The sequence below is a fragment of the Giraffa tippelskirchi genome, chromosome 11 (assembly GCF_054371585.1).
Source record: "Giraffa tippelskirchi isolate mGirTip1 chromosome 11, T2T-mGirTip1v1.2.pri, whole genome shotgun sequence".
In the NCBI taxonomy this organism is placed as follows: Eukaryota; Metazoa; Chordata; class Mammalia; order Artiodactyla; family Giraffidae; genus Giraffa; species Giraffa tippelskirchi.
This window is the reverse complement of record NC_137285.1, coordinates 62,277,265-62,302,350: the sequence shown is the minus strand read 5'-3', so window position 1 is coordinate 62,302,350 and position 25,086 is coordinate 62,277,265. Positions and strand designations below refer to the sequence as shown.

General features: G+C 35.6%; 1 protein-coding gene across 8 annotated transcripts in view; it reads left to right on the top strand.

Annotated features, from left to right (window-relative positions):
• The window catches only part of FBXW7 (F-box and WD repeat domain containing 7), a 226,699-nt gene that overhangs the window by 56,368 nt on the left and 145,245 nt on the right, over positions 1 to 25,086 (top strand). For 7 of the 8 annotated variants that reach the window (XM_081544832.1, XM_081544828.1, XM_081544834.1 and 4 more), the window contains one exon: positions 15,073 to 15,119. The exons of the other annotated variant lie outside the window; for it this stretch is intronic. The gene's annotated coding sequence lies outside the window, so the exon portion shown is untranslated. The remainder of the gene's footprint in view (positions 1 to 15,072; positions 15,120 to 25,086) is intronic. 8 annotated transcript variants of the gene reach the window in all.

Sequence of the window (25,086 nt, the reverse complement as noted above, 5' to 3'; positions counted from 1 at the left end):
ATATGTTATTAAATTACCTCCAGTGGAAGGTCAAATTCCTCAAATGATTAAGTTTTAGTTGTTAAAGCAAATGGCATGTAAGGGAATTTTCAAGTTCATACAGCAAAAACAGGGAAAAATTGCAAAGTTAGAGTCTCTGAGGTTTCTGATGTTTCATAGACTAACAAAAGGTTGCTTTATTAGCTGCATTAATGAACGAATTGCTTTATTGGCTTAGGCATACTGGTAGCTTTGTCGGTCCAGAGTGCTTAGAGTTCTTATTTCAATTCATGATTATGTTGGAGTAGTGAAGTGAAAGCCGTTGACCTTCTCTTAAGCAAAAAATAGAAAGTTTTTACAAATAGATGAAAGCATTATAAGGAATGTGATGAAGAACTAACTTATTATCAAATCACTTAAAATTTGAATTTTCAAAATCTTTGTGCACCAATCTACAACAGTAGATTTTTTTGGACTTATTAATTGATATTTAAAGTAGTAACTTTAATAGGATGGGTAGGTAGATTTAAGTCAAAATGATTTAAAAAACTGAATTATTAGAATGGATAAACTTTCAGTTCTCAAAATGGTGATATATATTGAGAGCAATATGAGATACAGGAATTACTTAGCTTTAGAGATGGTGTAATGCCACTCAGATGTCATATCTTCCAAGTTATTTTTTATTCAGGTAAATGAAATGCATTTTGCTTTTAAGAATCATTTTGAAAGGGCTGATTTGCTTCTGTTAATTTACATCAGATAGTAAAGTAGAAGGAGACACTGGGGGTCTGCTTCTAAATTAAAGTTCTTCAGAACAGTAGTATTAAACAACAAGAATTACAGAGCCAAGTACTGTATAGGTGTGTGACAGAATTCAGAGTTTTGTATAGTAAAAATTCATTAAAAATTTTACATTTCTAAATGATGGAATACTTTTTTTTTTTTATTTTATTTATTTTAGTTGGGGGCTAATTACTTTACAATATTGTAATAGTTTTTGCCATACATTGACATGAATCAGCCATGGGTTTACATGAGTAAACCATGATGGAATACTTTAAAGTGTAAAAATTACAGGAATGAATGTAAACTACTCATGTATCCATACAGACCAAATTAACAGATATTTATATTTTGCTGTAATTGTTTCAGGGGGCTTCCCAGGTGGGCTAGTGATAAAGAACCTGCCTACCAAAACAGGAAATGTAAGAGACCCTGGTTTGATCCCTGGGTAGGGATGATCCCCTGGAGGAGGACATGGCAACCTACTCCAGTATTCTTGCCTGGAGAATCCCATGGACAGAGGAGCCTGGAGGGCTACAATCCATGGGGTCACACAGAGTCGGACACAACTGAAGTGGCTTACCATGCACACAGACATAATTGTTTCAGAACTCTAAAAATAAAGATACACTCAAAATTCTCCAAGCCAGGCTTCAGCAGTATATGAACCGTGAACTTCCAGATGTTCAAGCTGATTTTAGAAAAGGCAGAGGAACCAGAGATCAAACTGCCAACATCCACTGGATCATTGAAAAAGTAAGAGAGTTCCAGAAAAACATCTATTTCTGCTTTATTGATTGTGCCAACGCCTTTGACTGTGTGGATCACAATAAACTGTGGAAAATTCTGAAAGAGATGGAAATACCAGACCACCTGACCTGCCTCTTGAGAAACCTGTATGCAGGTCAGGAAGCAACAGTTAGAACTGGACATGGAACAACAGACTGGTTCCAAATCAAGAAAGAAGTACGTCAAGGCTGTATATTGTCACCCTGCTTATTTAACTTATACGCAGAGTACATTATGAGAAACGCTGGACTGGATGAAACACAAGCTGGAATCAAGATTGCCAGGAGAAATATCAGTAACCTCAGATATGCAGATGACACCACCCTCATGGCAGAAAGTGAAGAAGAACTAAAGAGCCTCTTGATGAAAGTGAAAGAGGAGAGTGAAAAAGTTGGCTTAAAACTCAACAGTCAGAAAACTAAGATCATGGCATCCAGTCCCATCACTTCATGACAAATAGATGGGGAAACAATGGAAACAGTGTCACACTTTACTTTTCTGGGCTCCAAAATCACCGCAGATGGTGACTGCAGCCATGAAATTAAAAGATGTTTGCTCCTTGGAAGAAAAGTTATGACCAACGTAGACAGCATATTAAAAGCAGAGACATTACTTTGCCAACAAAGGTCCATCTAGTCAAAGCTATGGTTTTTCCAATAGACACATACGGATGTGAGAGTTGGACTATAAAGAAAGCTGAGCAGCAAAGAATTGATGCTTTTGAACTGTGGTGTTGGAGAAGACTCTTGAGAGTCCCTTGGACTGCAAGGAGATCCAACCAGTCCATCCTAAAGGAAATCAGTCCTGAATATTCACTGGAAGGACTGATGAAGCTGAAACTCCAATACTTTGGCCACCTGATAGGAAGAACTGACTCTTTCGAAAAGATCCTGATGCTGGATAAGGTTGAAGGTGGGAGGAGAAGGGGACGACAGAGGATGAAATGGTTGGATGGCATTACCGACTCAATGGAGAGTCAGTGAATTTGAGTCAGTTCTGGGAGTTAGTGATGGACAGGGAGACCTGGCGTGCTGTGGTCCATGGAGTTGCAACGAGTCAGACACAACTGAGCGACTGAACTGAACTGATGGCTGAAAATTACCGCTCTCATTCTTTTGCTTGCAATTGCTAGCCTGAAAATAAAAGTTTATTATACTTTTATGTACACATTTGTATAAAGTAGTATTGATTTGGTTTTAAAATGTAAATAAGTATCATGTTGTTTACATACATTTGTGCTTCTTTCACTCAGTGTTCATTGCAAGATTTAGCCCTGTTGATATATGTGTGTGCCTATTGCATGCTCAGTCGGTTAGTCATGTCTAACTCTTTTCGACCCCATGGACTGTGGCCCTCTTGGCTCTACTGTCCACGGGATTTCCTAGGCAAGAAGACTAGAGTGGGTTGCCATATCCTTCTCCAAAGGATCTTCCCAACCCAATGATCGAACCCATATCTCTTGGGTCTTCTGCAGGCAGGTGGATTCTTTACCTCTAGCACCATCTGGGAAGCCTGTTGATATATGGATGCATTTAAAGTTTGCTTATTTTAACCTTTGTATTATTAGTTTGCCCCGTTACTTGTGATTAAAGTAGGTTATTTGGTTTATCTCGTGCTGTCAAATTTCTCTATTGTAAAGGTATTATAAAGGTATTTTTCCCTTTGGTAATTAATCCATGCCTTCAGGCTGAATTAATACTGTTTCTAAATAACCTTTTAGCCAGTGATTTTAATATTCTTTGTTAATTTTTACCTGAACCACTGTTTGTATTGATGCTTAAAAAATGATGATTTTCTAGTTTGTTATTCTTCCCACATTTATTAGCTGGCAGAGTTTGTGCTCTCCTTTTTTCACTGTCATTTGTGGGTTCCTGGATTCTTCTTTTATTCAGTGGGTTTGAGATCTATTACTGTTATATTTCTTTTCAAGGCTCAGGATGTTAAAATTTAGCAGTAGGAACTCATTCAGTCTGACTTTTATGTTTCTTTGATAGGTCCCATCGTTTTAGAGCACTATTTACTTTCTGGCACAACAAAGTGTTCCATTCTTATTACCTTTTGCTTTCACTGGCCCTAGATCTGGAAACAGCTGTTTGTCCAGGAATCCCCATTCCTATTCTTGAATACTTAAAAACTGCCTTGTGAGGTCAGGAGGTGTTATATATTACTGGTCAGGCTTCCAGGGAGTCTGTTCATGGAACAGGAAGCAAGGAATTATACTCAAAAAAACTACTAATATTTGGGTAGTGGTTGTACCCAGTACCCAAGGTTCTTCTCTTCTCCTGTTTAATGTTTGGATCTCTCCTTTCCCAAGGTGAGGATCTTGGTCAACAGTAACATCAATATACATTTTCTTTGTCCTGTAATGTACATGGTATAATAATATTGAAATTGGCACACTAAACCACTGCCAACAGTAAACCTAGTAATGAGGAAAGTTGAAGATTTCTATGTAGTGTTGTTCATATCATACCCCAGTGAAGGTATATATCAGAGTACTGTGCTCATAAATTATTTTAATTAATTAAATCTTTTTATATCACTACTTTGATGAACCCTAAGGTTCATTTGTTTTTGCTTGTATTTGGTTTTAGCCCTCCCTCCATCACTGAGTCATTTAAAAAAAGTTTTGAGACTTGTGAACTAGTGAAATGGCTAAGAGTCAAAACCATATAAAAAGGCCTTCTCAGAAGTCGTACTTCCTTCTCCTTCCCTGCTTTCTATTTTCAGTCTCTGTAGGTCACTAATTTCATTAGTTTCTGGTTTATCCTCGTGTTTCCTTTTATAAAAAATAAGCATATTATATGTTCATGCATTGCTGTTTGTATATTTATTCCTATTATTATTTTATACAACAGAATACTATATGTACATATTCTCTATGAATGAAGTTGAACATCAGCTTGTTGAGCTCTAGGAAAACATTTGTTGGTATTTTTATTTGAATAATGTTGATCACTAACTTAAGAAAGTGAAAGTGAAAGTCTCTCAGTCGTGTCTGACTCTTTGCAACCCCATGGACTATACAGGACTTCTCCAGGCCAGAATACTGGAGTGGGTAGCCTTTCCCTTCTGCAGGGGATCTTCCCAACCCAGGGATCGAACCCAGGTCTCCCACATTGCAGGCAGATTCTTTACCAGCTGAACCACAAAGGAAGCCCAAGAATACTGGAGTGGGTAGCCTATCCCTTCTCCAGTGGATCTTCCCGACCTAGGAATCGAACGAGGTCTCCTGCGTTATTGCAGGCGGATTCTTTACCAACTGAGTTATCAAGGAAGCCCAACTTAAGGAAATCAGTATCTTTATGAAGCTTAGTCATCCTTTCCAAAAGAATAGGGGATGTCTTTTCATTTGTATCTTTCAGAAGTGTTTCATAGCTTTCCTTATATAAATTTTACACATTTATGTTTAATCCTATGTTCTTTTTGTAAATACTGTTTTCAAACAAGTAGTTTGCAGCTTTTTCCTTTTAATAGAAGAGCTGTTGTTCAGTTGCTTGAGTCTTTGTGACCCCCGTGGACTGTAGCCTTCCAGGCCCCTCTATCCATGGGATTTCCCAGGCAAGAATACTGGAGTGGATTGACCCAGGGATCAAACCCATGTCTCCTGCATTGCAGGCAGATTCTTTACCTCTGAGCCACCTGGGAAATAGAGTTAAGCCTATTTTTATATCTTGACATGACAGTGTTTCTTCTAATTTATACACTGCATTTACTGTTTTATGCTATAGTTACTTTTTTTCTTCTTTTCCTATGGGCTGTATCTTTACTCTTTTTGAAGATTATTTTCTTAGTTGATATTTTTGTTTTAATGGCTAACTTTATAATAATATTTTCTTATGATATCGTTAGGGTCCCTTTAGGCAAAGAACTTAGACTGCTGGTAATTGCTTTGTCTGCATTAAATGAATATCCTTTGACATTCAGTTATTACCTGTTCAATGCCAATGAGCAGATTCTTTAGTTTTTTACTTCTGTTTTCTTCATATTAAAAAAAAAATTCCGTTAAAATTTGTCAGAGAACACAATATTTAAATACTCATCTTCATTCTTTGTCCATATCTTTGTTTTAGCAATATATCTAAAATTAAATATATTCATTGTTTATCCCATTGTTTAGTAAAGTTTTTGCCAAAGTTTTCACTGTCTAATGAGATAAATCTGATTCTTTTGTAGATTGCTCTGAGTAGGCTCTGAATAATATGTTCCCAGAGTTCTTGCATGTTTAAATTTCTAGTTCTGTAATAGCCTTCCCAGTTACAAAGATACCTGACTGGATAAAAAATCTTTGGTTTATATTTTCATTGCTTGGATTTCTTGAAAAAGATGCTACACTTTTACTTTACTTTGAATGTTGCTATCTAGAAACCTGACGCCAACCTTGCTTTCTGTCCTGTGTAAGAGGCTTCGTGTTTTTGTCTGGAGGATCCAAAGATTTTTTTTCCTTACTTCCTTTTGAAGTTTTATTAGGCTATGTTTGGTAGTTTGTTATTCTGGGTTTTTCCAAGTATACAGTATGTTTGTTGCTAAAATTCACATATCTTGTAGTTCCTCCTGCCCACCACAGCATACAAATAAATACACATTTGTTTTTGTTTTGGAGATACTTTATAGGTTATAGTTTTAAATATTCCTTGATTTTACTTCTATTCTTCAGAGTTTTCTGTTATACATATGTTATGGCTTCTTTACAGATCTATGTTAATTTTTTTCTCCAGTCATTTTTTCTTCAATATTTTTACTCTCTTGTCTGATCTTCTCTTGTTCCTTATTTTCCTTTGTATTTTTACTTGAATCCAACCTTCCTTTTTATTTCTTATTTTTTGTCCTTACCATCATGTGGATGAGGTCTTAGTTCCCCAACCAAGGATTTAAAGACCTGTGTCCCCTGTGATGAAAGCTTGGAGTCTTAACCACTGGACTGCCAGGGAGGTCCTTTTGTTACTTATTTTAAAAGTGATTTGTCTTTTTCTCCATCCCCTCTGCCTGAGTACAGTCAATTCTTGTTTCATATCTTGTTGTGTATTTGTCCATTTCTAGTTTTGATTTTTGGTTCAATATGTTAAAAAATATATATAAAGGCTGTTACAGATTTATTTTGGAATATTACTTTACAGTTTTATGTTTTGTGGATTTTTTCCCTTTGGTGAGTTTTCATTAGCTGAAGTATTTGGACTTGGAATGTCTATGTTCTTACAGTAGCTTTTAAAATTAGTGTTGTCTGCTGTATCTATTCGTTTCTTGGCTCAGTATTACAACTTTTATGTGTTAGGTTGGTGCAAATGTAACTGTGGTTTTTGCATTGTTGAAATTTGCCATTTGATGTTGGAATACATTAAGTAAATGTGGTTATGTTAACACATCATTTTAAAATGCATTTCTTGTTTTTTTGTTGTTCTTTTTGCTAATGCCATTGCTTGCTGTTTATTTTATATTTATTTGAGACTATGGAAATGATGTTAGACAAAAAGCAAGTTCAAGCAGTTTTCTTACTTGAGTTCAAAATGGGTCGTAAAGCAGTAGAGTCAACTTGCAGCATCAACAGTGCCTTTGGCCCAGGAATTGCTAACAAATGTACAATGAAGTGGTAGTTCAAGAAGTTTTGCAAAGGAGACGAGAACCTTGAAGATAGGAGTGCAGTGGCCAGCCATCGGAAGGTGACAACGACCTATTGAAGGAATCACTGAAGCTGATCCTCTTACAACTGCAGGAGAATTGCCGAGGAACTCAATGTCAGCCATTCTACGGTCATTGTGCACTTGAAGTAAAATGGAAAGGTGAAAAGGCTTGATAAGTGGGTGCCTTATGAGCTGACCAAAAAAAACCCCGTTATCTTCATGTGTTGTCTTCTCTTATTTTGCAACAGCAGTGAACCATTTCTTGATTGGATTGTGATGTGAGACAAAAAGTGGATTTTACCCAGTAACCAGCAACCGCCAGCTCAGTGGTTGAACCAGAAGAAGCTCCAAAGTACTTCCCCAAAGCCAAACTTGAACCAAAAAAAGGTCACTGTCACTGTTTGATGATCTGCTGATGTTCTGAACCACTGCAGCTTTCTGAATCCTGGTGAAACCATTACATTTGAGAAGTATGCTCAGCAAATTGACGACATGCTCCAAATGTCTGCAGCCGGTCTTGGTCAATAGAAAGGGTCCAATTCATTGACAATGCCCCACTGCGTGTTGCACAACCAATGCTTCAGAAGTTGAATGACTTGGGTTATGAAGTTTTGCCTCATACACCATATTCACCTGACCTCTTGCCAACTGACCACCACTTCTTCAAGCATCTTGACAACTGTTTTTGCAGGGAAAACGCTTCCACAACCACCAGGAGGCAGAAAATGCTTTCCAAGAGTTCGCTGAATCCAAAAGCCTGGATTTTTAAGCTACTGGAATAAACCAGCTTTTTTCTTGTTGGCAAAAATGTGTTGATTGTAATGATTTCTCCTTTGATTAATAAAGATGTGTTTGAGCCTAGTTGTTGTTATTATTCAGTCATTTAGTCATGTCTGACTCTTTGTGACCTAGTTATGATGATTTAAAATTTGCAGTCTTAAAGCACAATTACTTTTGTACCAACTGGTTGCTCAGTGATAAAGAATCTGCCTTCCAGTGCAAGAGATGCAGGAGATGTGCGTTTGATCCCTGGGTCTCAAAGATCCTCTGGAGAAGCAGATGGCAACCTACTCTAGTATTCTTGCCTGGGAAATCTCATAGACAGAGGAGCCCATCTGCTTCATGCTTATTGGAGCTGTTAGTAATTGCCCTCTGCTCTTCCCCAGTGGCATACTGGACACCTTCTGACCTGGAGGCTCGTCTTCTTGCATCATGTCTTTTTACCTTTTCATATTGTCCGTGGGGTTCTCCAGGCAAGAATACTGGAGTGGGTTGACATTTCCTTTTCTGGTGAACCATGTTTGTCAGAACTCTTCACTGTGACCTGTCTTGTCTTGGGTGGCCCTGCACAGCATGACTCATAGCTTCATTGAGTTACACGAGCCCTTTTGCCACAACAAGACTGTGATCCATAAAAGGGGTAAAGAAAAGAAGGTGAAAAGTGAAGTTTCTCAGTCATGTCCATCTCTTTGTGACCCCATGGACTATAGCCTACCAGGCTCCTCCATCCATGGGATTTTCCAGGCAAGAATACTGGAGTGGGTTGCCATTTCCTTCTCCAGGGGATCTTCCCGACCCAGGGATCGAACCTGGGTCTCCTGCGTTGCAGGCAGATGCTTTACTGTCTGAACTACCAGGGAAGTCCAAAAGGGATGGATAGTGTACCAAAACTAAGTTGTACTACAATTAACTTTTCCTTTTTGTGGAGCTTTTACAGTGTTGGTAGTATTTTTATTTTTATTTGTTTCCTCTCTCCTATGTATAGCTAAGTAATTACCAAAAAAGGTGTTTTTTGCCATACTTATTTTATAGTTGCTACTTTGACTGTGTGGATCACAACAAACTGTGGAAAATTCTTAAAGAGATGGAAATACCAGACCATTCTATCTGCCTCCTGAGAAACCTGTGTGCAGATCAAGAAGCAACTGTTAGAACTGGACATTTAACAGTGGACTGATTTAAAATTGGGAAAGGAGTGCATCAAGGCTGTACATTGTTAACTTGTTTATTTAACTTATATGCTGAGGACATCATGCAAAATGCCGGGCTGGATGAGTCACAAGCTGGAATAATATTGCTGGGAGAAATATCAATAACCTCAGATATGCACACGATACCACCCTCATGGCAGGAAGCTAAAAGGAACTAAAGAGATGATGAAAGTGAAAGAGGAGAGTGAAAAAGCTGGCTTAAAACTCAACATTCAGAAAACTAAGATCATGGCATCCGGTCCTATCACTTCATGGCAAATAGATGGGGGAAAATGGAAACAGTGGCAGAATTTATTTTCTCGGGCTCCAAAATCACTGAGGACAGTGACTGCAGCCATAAAATTAAAAGACGCTTGCTCCTTGAAAGAAAAGCTAAGACAAACCTAGACAGTGTATTAAAAAGCAGAGACATCACTTTGCTGACAAAGGGGTGCAGATAGTCAAAGCTATGATTTTTCCAGTATTTGTGACAGATATGAGAGTTGGACCATAAAGAAGGCTGAGTACCGAAGAATTGATGCTTTTGAACCATGGTGCTGGAGAAGACTCTTGAGAGTCCCTTGGACTACATAGAAATCAAACCAGTCAATCCTAAAGGAAATCAGTCCTGAATATTCATTAGAAGGACTGATGCTGAAGCTGAAGCTCCAATACTTGGGCCACCTGATACAAAGAGCCAGCTCATTGGAAAAGACGCTGATGCTGGGAAAGATTGAGGGCAGGAGGAGAGGGTAACTGAAGATGAGATGGTTGAATGGCATCACTGACTGAATGGACATGAATTTGAGCAAACTGGGAAATAGTGAAGGACAGGAAAGCCAGGTGTGCTGCAGTCCATGGAATCACAGAGAGTTGGATACGACTTAGCAACTAAATAATAGCTGTGCAATTGAACTGCAAAAGGAGGACATTCTCTACAGTGGTTATATGTTACTGCAATAAAATGATCAGCTGGGACTTATGTTGATTTAAAGGGTATGAAAGATACAAGACCCAGGCTTAATAAGACGTATGTTGTAAAAATTGGCAGTTGACTAGAACTGTGCGGAAGTTAGAAATACTTTTAAAGATTATGGAAATGTTGAAGAAAAATGATCAGAGCATAACTTTATGAAGGTATGATTGTGTAGTGCATATGGTTATAAAAATGCAGGTTGAGTTGTATGGAAACTTATGTCATATCACCTTTTAATAACCGGGAAAAGGAAGATATTTTTGAGTTTCTCTTTAAATTTGTTGGTAGTATCTCTGAGACTGTCATCAGAACATTGAGAGATTTTTTTGAAACTTCTTGAGGTATTGTGTAAGCAATCTTTTGCAGTTCTGCAGCCATTAGGCAAGAAGCTTGAAAGGATAAGTACTGAGTGCTGTGTCTTTGTTAAGGAAATAGAAGTGTAGCATGAGGTTTTTCAAGTAAAAATTTACGTCTTTTACAAAAAATTATGATAGTTGAAACTTTTTGAATACGTGGAAGATAAAATAGCATTTAGTTTTCTATAAGGTAGCAGTAAACTATTAATTTGGACGGGTTGGTTTGTGAAATATTTTAATTTGGCTAAATTGAATGTGTGGTGGGCAGTTTGAAAAGTGATTTGAAATCTTTGTTTCAGATAATTTAAGATCTGATATCTGTGTAACAACTTACAACTGTTGACTAGCTGAAACCTTGCTTTTTAGATATTTTTCACCAATCTGGCTCTAACTTTTCCACCTCTAAAATTAAAGTAGAAAGCAGCGAAAAATAACATAATCCTAAGAAGACATATCATTAGCACTATTTAAAGATGCTAGTTTTTCAAATGCCAGTATTTATATAAGGATAGTTACCATTCATGAGCAATTTTTATTAGATTTATTGCTGATTGAACAGCGTGTAGTCACTGAATTCACTGAATCCCCTTTTGGTTTCGGAGAAGACTGTTCTGCTTACACCTTTACTGTCTTCTCTGGGAGGGATCTTTAGTATATTACCAGAAACTGTAAAGTGAGATAGTTTTCCTAGCCAACCTGTGCTAGTCCTGTAGGTTCTTTAGATTTGGGATGAGATCTCTTGGCGCTCCGCTTCAGAATAGACCCTTAAGGATGATCCGGCTCCTTCTGTTAGTGTTTGTCTCGCATGTGGTGGTGAGATGTGTGACCTCTGGGGAGGTCTCCTGACATTCGGTGATTTGATTTTTATCTTTTAGGTGGATCAGACAAACTTCTCTTGAGGGAGATTTTTTCCCCCCCCTGTATGTTCTAAAGTGCCTCTCAAGTTAAATCTTTTGTTCATTTCAAAAGTTACCCAAAGTGGAAACGGTATGTCTTAATTTTTTCTTGGTGAAAACTTGCAATTTAGAGAGGTAAGTGTCTGAATTAGCAGAAGCAGGTGTCTGGCTTGAGAGTGGGTTGATTAATGAAAACTGTCAGTTTTGTGAAGGTGTTGCTTCTGCTGCACCTTGTGTCTCAGAACCACAGTTCAATGCTGACTGGAGATTTGGAGAGATCTCTATCAGGCCCAAGACTGAGAAAAGTTACTATAAGGTTTCAAAGAGTCATCTTAAGTAAAGTTTGTCCAAAGGATGCTAGCCTCTGGGAATTGTTCAGGGAACTGACCTGTTGGGGCCTATGCCATTCTGTTCCTCTGAACGTTATCTTAGAGACTTATATGATGACTGTACCCCACAGCTAAAGACAAATAGGTTGGTGTGAGTAATAAGACAGTTTCCATCAATGATAAAAGCTCTCAGATCTGACCAAATAATGATATTTAATTTCGAAGTTGGTAAGATTAAAAAAAGTTATTAGGTAAATATAATGGAAAGATAGATAAAAGGACATACAGATAAAACTTCATATTTTTATTAAAGAAGGTATCATTGTAAGTATTAATGTAAAATTTTTTAGGTATGTAGGAATGATTACCCGAAAGACTTTTCTTCAAATGGTTATTGGTTTTTAAAAGTCTTTAAAATTTTCTGAGAAACTGGGCCAAGTAGTATGCCTTAAAGGTTTTATGAATTTTTATGGATTCCTGGCTTGGCCATCTGATTGCTTTTAGAATCAACTTCTGAGTTAGCTATTAACACTTTTAATATGCGTAAAGTTATACATTTGTGAACGTAAGTTGAGCCTGTGTAGAAATACTCATTAGCAGGACTTCATGCAAAACTTCATTTGCTATTAGTAGAAAATCATAAGGAATCGTTTCTTGGTAAAGTTTATTTTTACATTGAAACTGTTCTTAAAACTTATTAATGCAAAATAACTAGATGTATTTAATTTACTTTTATGCAGCCTATAGAAATAAATTAAATACATTGTTAGGAGATCCAGATTTTCAAATTATTGAGTTACAGACCAGTAGTATGATGACCTGGAGTTACTTAACTGAGAAGTGATTTTTCATCTATTTTTTAAAATTAAGCTTAAAAAATAATAATTGAAGTATAATTTATAGACAGAAAAGTACAGATGAGCTTGTGTGTATTGATGAACACACACACACACAAATTTGTAACCATACCCTAGTTCAAGATATCAATTAAAGCCTCCCTGTGACTTGTCCCAGTCAAATAACTTGTTTACCGCAAAGCTTACTATTGTGACTTTGTGATCAGTGATTAGTTTGGCTTGTTTTCGAATTTAGTAGCCTAGAATTATATATGTGCTTCTTCTCCCCCCACAAATATACACATTTCTATTGACTCTGTACCCAGGAGTTGTATTGCTTAGTCATTGGGTATATGTATTTTCACCTTTAGTGAAGTTGCTCAGTTGTGTCCGACTCTTTGTGATCCCATGGACTCTAGCCCACCAGGCTCCTCCGTCAGTGGAATTTTCCAGGCAAGAGTACTGGAGTGGGTTGCCATTTCCTTCTCGAGGAGATCTTCCCGACCCAGGGATCGAACCCAGGTCTCCTGCATTGCAGGCAGACGCTTTACCATCTGAGCTGCTAGAGAAACCATTAAAGCCTTCACCTTTAATAGATATTTCCAAATAATTTTCCATACTGGTTATACAAATTTCCATTTCTCCATGCAGTGCATGAGAATGCCATTTGCTGCATATGCTTGCTTACACTTGGTATTCCCTGATTTTTCGGTTAAAACCCAGTCATTTTGGTGGGTAGAAGTATCTTGTGTTGTTTATCTGTGTTTTCTTGAGGACTAGTGATGTTGAGGACCGTTTCAATATGTTTGTTGGTTTTTGAAATTATTTTTTTTTAATTTTGTTTGGTCTTCATCTTAAAAATCGGGTTGTCTTTTTCTTGGTGATTTAGAATGTTTTTTTTCCTCTTTTTTAAAAAAATATTTTGTACCTGAGTCCTTTGGACATGTGCATTGAGAATATCTTTCCTACTATGTAGCTTGCATTTTCATTTTAAGAACACAGCTTTTTAAGGAAGTCCAGTTTGTTGTGTTTCTTTGTCTTGTTTAGGAAATCTTCATCTGCCTCAAAGTCATGATGATATTCTCCTGTCATTTCACAGCTTTATTGTTCTAAACTTCATTGTTTAGGTCTCTAACATAATTTTTTCTCCTTCCTTTTCCGTGGCCTATGGATGGATGTGATTGATTTGATTGATTTTTAACAGTAGTGGTGATAGAAAATGTTTTTATTCTATTTGCATTTATGGTATTGTAATTTTTGAATGGTAACATTTTCTGCTAGTTAAAGTAGATAATTTTTTTATTCTGTTGGTTCTTTTAAAAGGAATTTAAAAACATCTTTTTAAAAATCTAATTCTAAAAGAGGCATTCAGTTTTACTGTATACTATGTCATATTCTGTCTTATTTGTTTTGTGTTTGAGAAGTCATGTTGTGATGCTTTAAAGACATTGGATTGTGCAGTCAATGACAGCTACTGTATATAAGCAGGTGAAGGAATCTCTGTAAGGCTTGGTTTTGAAATCTGTGAAATGGAGAGTGAATAAGGTGATTAAAAAAGAGATATATAACTTTTTTCAAATCTTGAGCAATGTGCCTGGCAAACAAGAGCACTATAATATTTAGTGCTTAATCTTGAATTTTTGAACTTTGTTTTGAAAATTATTTTGACTTGAAATGACAGAAAAGATGCATACTATGTTTATTATAAAATTATTTACAACTAACTTTTGTAAGTTGTAAAATTAATTGGTAAGTTTATGCCTTTCTTTGAAATCTTTTAATTTTTTTTAGTATCAACATAGGGTAGATTTTAAAATACTTCCTTATGCTAATTTTTTAAATAAAATTTAATACTTTATGAAGTATCTTCCTATCTTGTTTAGTCACTAAGTCATGTCTGACTCTTTTGCAAACCTCCATGGATTGTAGCCTGCCAGGCTCCTCTGTCCATGGGTTTTCCCAGGCAAGAATACTAGAGTGGGTTGCCATTTTCTTCTCCAGGGGGTCTTCCTGACCCAGGGATAGAACCTGCGTCTCCTACATTTTCAGGTGGATTCTTAACCACTGAACCACCAGGGAAGCCCCTTCTATTTCATTGTCCCCAATTCTGTAGGTGTAGAGTTACATTTTCTAGCTGCTACTTAAAAGGTGTTGGTAACTATATACTAGAATGTAGCGCTGACATTGTATGTGATAATTAGGGACAATTTAACATGTGAATGCTTTTCTAAGAAATTGTTAGCATGCTGTTGTCTTGGTCTGTAATTTTTAAGATCTGATTCATTATAGAGCTGTCAATATCCTGCTAATTCATTAGCTTTGCCATTTAAACCTTGAATTATTTATAAGTTTAGGAAAAATTTTGTTAATCATTTGGCAAAGTTCAGCAGGTGCTTTGGATTTTAAAGTAATGTGAAAAAACAAATTGCTATTATGTAAATGGGATTCCCGGGTAGACTTTATAGATCAGGGGTAACTTATGAAGTTGAGAAATTATTCCTCATATATTTGTTTATTTTTTTTTTTTATTATTTTAGGGAGTCTCAACCATCAGTGAGATTTTTAAAAGGCTATCAAATATTTGGTAAGTCTCTATTCTCCATGTTAAATACTTTGCATGTTATTTATAATTAATTATAATTAATTATTTATAATTAATGACATTTATAATAATAGCCTGTGTAAATTATAACTTATATTTCTTTTAATTTTTACCTGGTACTTGAATTTCTTCTCTTTATACTTACTCTGATCTTCTGATTCTTTATATCAAGAAAATTCTTCTAGCGTGCAGTCTGAGTATTAAGAATTCAAAGAAATTAATAGTCTTCATGGAAAGACATACTAATATATTTTGTGAATGAAACAGGATTTTCCTCTCATAAGATTTTTGTGATAGCTGTTACTAGCTGTTGATACTAGTACAAACACCAAGATTCTTTAGCTTTACCTTACTTTACTCCTTACGTTAGGTCCAGTTCATAACAATAAGCCAATGTGAAGACTCTGATCAGACCTTACACTGTTTCTTAGTAGTAACATTTTAGTATGAATATTTGATAGGTGCCTGTAAATCAAAATTATAAACTTTTGATTTCATGAGATGGTGCTTTACATTTTTTATTTTTGAGTGAAAGTAGAATTAATCTCAGAATGTGTTTTACTTCATTGTATAGTATTTTAGAGTTTTGTGCTATGGTGATTATATAGACATTTAACAATGCTTTGGTTACTGATGATAGATTTAAAAATTATTAGATATACGTCAACAATGAGAGGGAAGTACTGAGGCATTGGTTGCTAACCAAGTGGCATTTATAGTTTTTGATTATTTTAATATAGTCAATAAAATATTTTTAAGAATGAATACTAAGAAAATTAGTATCTTGATTAACTAAGAAAATTTCCTAGATACATGAAGAGATATTTAATAATAAGCACTGATTTCTTTTATTATACTTTTTAATGTGTTTGAAAAAATAAATTTTCAACCAAATGATATTCTTAAGATTCAATAATAATCATAGTTGATATAAGTATTCAACAAATTATACTACTCTGTTGAATATTTATAATAAATGTAACATTGTTAGCAAATGATGCTACAAAAATCTCTTATACAAAATTTTACTACTTAAAATGTGATCATTGATTTCTGGAGGTGTGGTAATTGATTTCTGGAGATGTATTAAGTAGAAAAAAAGAATTCCTGGTGGTCCAGATGGTAAAGAATCTGCCTGCAATGTGGGAGACCTGGGTTTGAGCCTTGGGTCAGAAAGATCCTCTGCAGAAGGGAAAAGAACCCGCTCCATTATTCTTGCCTGGAGAATTCCATGGACACAGGAGCCTGGTGGGCTACAGTCTGTGGTGTCACAAAAAGTTGGACACCACCAAACAACTAATACTTTCCCGTTAAGTAGAAAAAGTAACTTATGGCCATTTTTTTCCCCCATTGATGCAAATAATTTGAGTTAGTTTGAGTGAAGCAATCTTTGTATTGTATGTATTTTTGGCATATATTTTATTTTAGCAAATTTTTAGTATATTCAGAGTTGTGTAATCATCACTGCTGTATAGTTTTAGAAGCGTCTCGACTCCTTAGGCAACAAGTAATATACTTTTTCTATGAATTGCCTATTTTGGACTTTTCTTTTTTCTTTGTCTCTGCGCGCCCCCCCCCCCCCAAAGTCTTAATTGCGGTGTGCGAGATCTTTAGTTGCTGAACGAGAACTCTGTTTTTTTATTTGCGGCATGTGGGATCTAGTTCCCTGACCAGGGATTGAACCTGGCCCCCTGCATTGGGAGCACTGGGCCTTTACCACTGGACTGCTAGGGGAGTCCCTAGACATTTCTTGTAAATGGAATCATATGGTATCTGTCTTTGTGTCTGGTTTCTTTCACTTTAATATTTTCAGAGATCACCCATGTGGTAGTGTGTATCACTCATTTTTATGGCCAAAAATATACTCCATTATCTACCTAATTTTGTTTATCCATTTATTAGTTGATGAATTGTATCTATGTTTAGGCTGCTAGGAATGCTTCTGCAGTGAACATTCTTAGGAAAGTTTTTATGTGCACTATGGTTTCATTTCCTTTGGGTGTATGCCTGTAAGGGAGAGAATTACAAGTTAGTATAGTAACTGTGTGTAACTCTGAGGAACTACTGAAATGGATGTTAGTCTCACCACAGTGTATGGGAGTTCCAGTTTCTGCACACTCTTGCAGACATTGATTGTTATGCTGTCAACCGTTTTTGTATTTGCCATCCTGTTGGATATGAAATGGCATTTCATTGTGGTTTTGATTTTCATTTCCGTGATGACTAATGATGAGCATTATTTCATGTGCTTATTGGCCATTTTTTAAAGAAATGTCTGTCCAAATCCTTGGTCCATTTTTCAGTTAGGTTGTCTTTTTATTGTTAAACTATACACATTCTTTATATATTCTAGAAACTAGCCCTTTATGAGATAATATGATTTGTAAATACTTTCTTCCCCGTCTGTGGATTGTCTTTTCATTTTCTTTCTGGTGTCCTTTGAAGCACAAAAATTTTTAATTTTGATGAAGTCTAATTTATCTTTTTTCTTTAGCTGCTTATGCTTTTGGTTTCGTATTTCATATTTATATTTAAATAAATATTCATTTGATAGTATAGGTTTGTGACAAGGTTTTAATTATCCCAGGACTGTAAAGCATTGGCATTTCTTGTGTTTGACAACCAAATCCCAAAGGAAGCAATTAGCCTTGTATTTGTGCTTCAATTCCTCAGCTAATTGTTTTAAGCAAAACATTATGTTTTGATCTCATATGTTGCCGTGAAAACGTTAGCTGTGTGTGATATGTATATTGATAAAAGTCTCATGAATTCATAGTTAGTATTTTGAATTGGAGAACTAAAAAATAGTTTATCATGATATTTATTGCATATTTGATTTCATACCTTAATAAATCATTGCTTTTTAGGCTAAGAGTATTATCAGAGTTATTTTACTCTTTCCTGTGAGGAGAAAGTAGATTTTGAGAATCTTATTGATTTTAATCTTGTGCAAGTTATTTGTAGCGGTGATATTTTGGTGTTTTTGTAAATCTACAAATGGAATATGTATATTTTTCTTCTGCTTTATGAAGTACGTGCCTTTTTAATTTTTATGGAACCATTTTAGTTTTTTACTTGTTTACATTATGGGTTTTTTTAAATAAATTGAATGCATATTTCAAAATGTATTATCCTATAATGTTGCCTAATTTAGCTTTTTAGAGAAACGCATGTGACCGTGGAGGGTCACTGCTCTTAGTGGGTTGGCTCTCTGTGTGACGGCAAGTTTATAACACAGTGTAACAAATTATTTTTTTGGGGGGGAATTTACTTTTGTATCTTCCTTATTATTTAATACTATTCTATGTTAACTGCAAATAAAAGTCTATTTTAATGAAATGTTATAGAGCTAAGATCGTTTATATTCTCTTTGTTAGTTGATTTTAAACCATCGTGTTCGTTGGTGAACAGTCACTGAAGTGCCCATTGGATGGGTGATTCTCTTCTTTACGTTGATGTGTTTATAGTTTGTGTTGTACTGTCCACTGACATGTTGCAATGGAAAAGGAAATAAACACTGAAATCTCACTCATAGTGGTGTTAAATTTTCAATTGTGGTAAAAAATAAGGAAAAGATTTAGCCGAAAGCGTTAGCTCCTCCTTTGGTTGCATGTCAGATATGGTGAGTAAGAGGATTTTGATGACCTCTTTTATGACTGAATTAAGGCAAATGGCTTTTGTGCACTCTTCTTTCCCGCTTCCCTTCTCTTGTTCTGTAAGCTTACTAACACAACCACTGAATACATATTAATTCTCTTTTAGTATATATACTTGAAATAAGGTTTTAGTATTTGTAGAGGCATCTTATTCTTACAAGGGTTTGAAGAATTGCCCTTTGGTTAATCCATTAATTTGTCTCTGAAGTCAGAAGGGGCTGTCTTATTCTACAGGGGGCGGCTTCTCAGCACATGTACTAGAGTTTGCCCCTCCGCTGATCTCTAACAGCACCTTGGAGATATTGGTCAGGGTTATATGGGTATAAACGATTCCTCATCAGAAGGGCCTTTCACTGCTCTCTAATCTTACTCAGGAAAGCTCAGCTGGACTTGAATTATTCTAAATGTCACACTATTTTTTGCACAAATGTCTGAAAGCTATCACACAGTAGTATTGACTGTTTTATTCTCCCAATACAGTTACTGTAGTAACCACATTATGTAGAGAAGTTTTCCTGAAAGCTTTTTCCTTCAGAACTTACTCATTCTAGGTTCTCTGCCTTATCACAGTTAATCTTGAAAAATATCTTCTTCTCTTTCTCCGTCCTTCCCATTCTCACTGAGCTTGTTTGATTTATAATTGACTCTAGGTATCCAGTTTCTCAGTTTCTAGTCAACTTACCTTCTGCAGTTTGACTGTTGTTTCTATTAGAGTTCTGCTTCCTCAAATGAAATTAAGCCAGTTTTCTTACCTTACCAGGTAGATAGACATTGGTTAGGCTGATGAGAGTGTTCTCTGTCATCCCCAAGATATGACTAAGTTCCAGTTGCTAATCTGTGTCTTTCCTTTTCTCATCCTGTCCTGCCTTTTCCATTATTTGGTATTTTGCTTCTTCTTACCATTCACTTCTCTGTTGTCTTCTGCAGTACTGCCTTGATATATGCATGTAAATAGTTGTTGATATAGTAAATGAAATTGTTATCTAAGTTTCCCAGTCTGTTTAGTCTATTGGTTTTTTTTTTTTTGGACAACAGTTTTAACCATTCACTTGATCTCATATACATGCCCGATAACATCTTTGATCAACTCTTGTCTGTACCTGTTAATATTAGTTATCATATTTTGGTCCTAAGCTTAACTAATGAGGCAGATGGTAGAAGTAAGGATCACATAGGCTGTGATCTGCTTATAATTTCACAGGTAATGGTGAAATTGAAAATTAAAATGATGTCATCACATGTCGTATGGTTTTCACAGAAAACCTCAGATAGCAATGATCAAATCTTGATAAAATATTGAAAGAAGAACTGTATTTAAAAGCAGCAGAAAATGACTGAAAGTAGTTTAAAGTCAGAAGAGAAGTTATACTTTAAAGCCCGAAAATGTGTCTGAGTTGTATGTTTGTGGCTTCCTTGCTTTTGGGTGCGTCCCAGCCTCCTGTGTAGTTCCAGTTGTGCAGGACAGAAGTTAGATCTAGCCAAGCAGCTGGAAATTTGTTGAAGGAAATCCTGGAAGCAAGTGAACCACAGAAGGCTAAAGAAGTACTGCCCTTTCCATCTGTATAAATTTGCCTATTTTAGATATTTCATATGCATGGAATCTCCTACAGCATTTGTTGTTTTGTGTCGGGGTTCTTTCACTTGGCATAATGTTCTCGAAGTACATCTATGTTGGAACACGTTAGAATTTCCTTCCTTTTTATGGCTGAATAATATTCCATTGCATTATTCCACATTTTATTTATCTGTTCATCTGTTGGACACTTGCCTTCTCTTCACTTTTTGGTTATGGTGAATAATGCTGCAGTGAACTTTGGTGTTACAGGTGCCTGTGTCCTCTTTGTGTAGCTTTTTGAGGAGCTGCCACGCTGATTTGCATGGTGGCGTCACCATTTTACATTACTATCCGTGATTTACAAGGGTTATAGTTTCTCCACATCCTCATCAGTGCTTGTTATTAACTGTCTGTACCTTTTGAGGGCAGATTCCTTAGGATTTTCTACATAAAAACAGGCATGTGAACAGAGACAGTTTTACTTCCTTTCAGTCTTTTTTTTTTTAATTTGATAATCATAGATAGGACTTTCATAGCTACTGTTTATCTGGCTGAAAAAGTTCTTTGTTGACTGGTTTTGTTTGTTTATTTTAAATCATTAATGGTATTTGATTTTATCACTGACTCCTGCATCTCTTGCCACAATCATATAGGTTTTCTCTTAAACTATTAATGTGGTTGAATTACATTAATATTTTTCATGTTAACCCTACATTCTTAGATAAACTTTACTTTGTCAGAATATATTTTTGTTTTATATATCACTGAATTTGATTTGCTGAAAATTTTGTCAGAACTGGAAATTGTCCTCTTTTCCTCTATTTTGTGTAATACTAGAATATTTGTATGACAGATAGGTAGTTTATGTAAATTTGGTATATGTTTTCCTTAATTGTTTGGTAGAATTCACCAGTAAAATAATCTTGGTCAAGAGTATTGTTTGATGGGAAGTTTTAGATTTATGGATTTTTTTGTTCTTAATGGTTTGATTTTTTTATGGGTAAGTCAGCTGTTTTAGTAACTAAGGTTTCATAATTAATCCATTTTTCTGTTATGTAATCTGGTTACTGGATTGGATTTTTTTCTCTCTTTTAAAATAGTAATTTTACTCATTCAGTTTCATTGGGTTAAACTAATGAAGAGAGCTACGTCTTAAGCTTTAGTGAATTTTTTTTAAGTATATATATGTATATAAATTGTCTTCTGTTCACACATATGTCACCTAGGTTTTGAATTTCTTTGAATTTTGAGATTCAGATTAAAAACAATATAGTATGTTTTAATATTTTGGTTTCGATGCTAAGGAGGACTTTAGTTTATTGTAGTTTTGTACTGTAGAATCCTCATAGTAGCTTTCTGTGTGTGTGTGGTGGGGGTGGGATCCTATGTTGTAGTATAGTCTTGTCTGAAAACACTTGATTTTGTTTGATTTAAGGTCGGTGGATGCCAGACACCCCCTCCCCCTCGCCTCTGCCCAATACATTTACTGCTACCCCAGCACAACCTTATTTCTGATCAAAACATATTTCTTCCCTAAACTGTAATGTGAACTTATGATGATCTGTAATAGTTTTAACCTAACTCACAGTGTACACAGTAGGGAAATTTGAAAAATACCCAGAACATTAAAAAGTGATTATTTAGTATATGTTCTCAGTAGTTTAATAAGTTTAAAAAATTCCTGTTATTGCCTATTTTGAAATTGCAAAGTTTAAAAGTTTTTAAAAACTTTTTTTGAAAGTTTTAATCTTTAGATCTATTCTTTATGTGCTGTTACACTTCTTGAAATTTGTTAGTAATTTTTTTTTCTTCTTCTCCTAATGTCACGTAAGCTTTGAATTTCTGGGACAAAACTGTGGCAATAGTGGGTAATTCTTTTAATATTACCACTTCTTTCTCTTGTTCAGTTATGTAGTTATTGCCTGGCAAATATCTGAAAAGATGTTCTAACACACATTTGAAGATTTTTGTAGGTATAATTAGCAGATAATTTGTTTGGTTTTGGCTAAAATAGTCTGAGTTGGGGGTATATTTCATTTAATTTGAGTGTAGTGGTATATACTCATATGGAGATCAGTCATGCCCATGTTAAATTTAACATGCCCGTGTTAAATTACTGCTAGCTTTCCCTCGGTAGGCAGGTGTCCTTATCTCCAGTGGCTCTGGGCATCATGACAGGAATACACATAAAGGGCATATACAGTATGAAATATACATAGAAGGCATATACAGTATGAAAGTGTCCTTGATGACCACTGCTAAAAGTATGAGTACACTAAAACTAGTAGTAGCAAAAGAGACACCAGGTTTGAAATCTGAAATGTACAAAGTTGGAATCAAGTCTATGGGACCATTTGCAGATACACCTATCTTAAACTGTAAGATTACATTTTCATCCTATGCATTCAACATGTTGGTACTTCTGTATAGGAAATAATTGATAATGTAATATGTATGTGCTTTTCCCATTTTAGTTGAAATAGCATATTTAATGAAATTAAAATATGTGATTTCATCTGCTTATTGGAGCACTTTAGTAAAGCAAGTGTGAAATGATAGACTTCTGATTTGAAAGTAAAGTTAAAGGTGTATTCTTTTGTTATATTTATATTTATTTAAGAGTTAAGATAAAATTCAGATTAAATTAATGGAATGTGAAACAAAAATGGTTAAAGATGTGCCATGAATAATTAAAAAGTTATTCTGACGTTGTAAAGTGAATTGTGACATAAAAATGTTCTAATCACGCAAAAGCAGTAATTCATTTAAGAGGAAAAACTAAATTATAAACAGAAGTAATAGGCTTTTGATTTTTTGATAATACAATTAGTGAAAAAACAATCATATGAAAATACTGGAAAAATATTTAAATGACTTACTTATTTGAAACAAAATTCTCTGATCAGTGAATATAGCATAAAACTCATAACCCACCAAGAATGACATTGATGATTTGTTTTATCATCTCTGAATGCCTTAAATTTAGGGTATGTAAATTAGTTACTGCACAAGAAAACTTGAATTAAAATCTCAAGTTTATATATAAAAGAGGATTGATAGAATTTCCTCCTGTTTGTCAACTCTCTCAAAAATTGACGTGACGTTCCCAGTAACAGGTTGTGAAACTTGAAGTTTATAAGCCTGAATAATAAAAGATAAATTTTGATCAACTCTGCTAGAGGAAAGACTAAATTATATCCTCCTAATGTCTGTATAGGAAACATTATAAGCTTTTGTCACCTGAAAAGCTGAGCAAAGAGTGCTGTGCTGTGCCTCATCGCTCAGTCATATCTGACTCTTTGTGACCCCATGGACTGTAGCCCGCCAGGCTCCTCTGTTCGTGGGGATTCTCCAGCCAAGAATAATGAAGTGGGCTGCCATGTCTTTCTCCAGGGGATCTTCCCAATCCAGGGATCGAACCCAGCTCTCCCTCTGGCTTCTCTACGCTCTGGTAGCCTATCCCTCCTCCAGGGGATCTTCCTGACCGAAGAATTGAACCAGGGTCTCCTGCATTGCAGGTGGATTGTTTACCAGCTGAGCTACCAGGGAAGCCCCGAGGAAAGAGTACTCAACCAAAAAATATAGGAACTATGGCATAACAGAGTTGTGTCAGACATTTAATTAAAGTGCTGTTTTTCTGGATTTATTTATGGAATTTGTCAGTCTTTTTAGTATTTTGTTATTTTTTCACATTTCTAGTATGTATTCATGTTCATTTCTAATTTTGTACTTATAATTCTATATCCTTTCTTTTCAATCCTCTAAGTTGTAGAAGCTTCAAGACCCCTGAAATTAGATGTGCCCCTATTAAGGGGGTAGAGCTCAGATGCAAGTGGGGTCTGATGGGCTTGGAGGGGAATGGTTCTGAGAGACTGTGTTTCTGAAGAGGTGGCACTTGAACAAAGACCTGGTAAAAGGCATGGGGAGAACCTTGTGAGTGTTTGGTGGAAAAAGCAATTCAAGGATGGGCATCGTCAGTTTAAAACCTGTTGTGGGAATAAGTCTTATGCTTATTAAGGGAAGGCTATAAGGTTGGAGCCCAGTGATTGGAAATGAGATTGAAAAGGAAAGCAGTTATACACTTAAAACAATTATATATGGTTTGGATAAAAATTTAAGGAATTTAGATATTGATTGGAGAAGTTTTCACGTTTTCAAGTTGGCAGTGAAACTTTTTCAGGTGCTTACTTGGGAGCTGTTTGCTTTCATCGTTTCAGTTCTTCATCCTTGTTGTGCTTTATTTTCATGCTCCAGCTGCATTGGGAAGGGGAGATAATCTGCATGCCCACTCCCTTAAAATGCCCGACTCACTCTCCTTTGACGAGAAGTTTAGATGTGACTGTAAGGGAGCCACACGCCCTGCTGTGTTGCTTTTACTGTGGAAGGTGAGGGTGAGTTTTGGTTAGGAAAGTTGGTGTCACTGCCACATTAATGCTTAGGTATTAAGGATCTAGGATCTGATTTATCCTGACTTGTACTTAGTATTCCATGTGAAGGTTGTGCTATAGTTTGATGTTTACCCATCCTCTTATTGCTAGATTAAAGTAATTTTGAAGTTGTTAGTAATAAGCAGTAAGCAACCTTGTTACATTTACTTCAGTATTAGGGTAGCTAACAAAAAGTATAGGAAGCCTTTAAAAAAATGTGATAGATACATTTTTTGAGTAAGTTTGGACATCTTTTTGTAAGTTTTTGGTAATTCTTTCTACTGTGAACTATTCATATATTCTTATTTTTT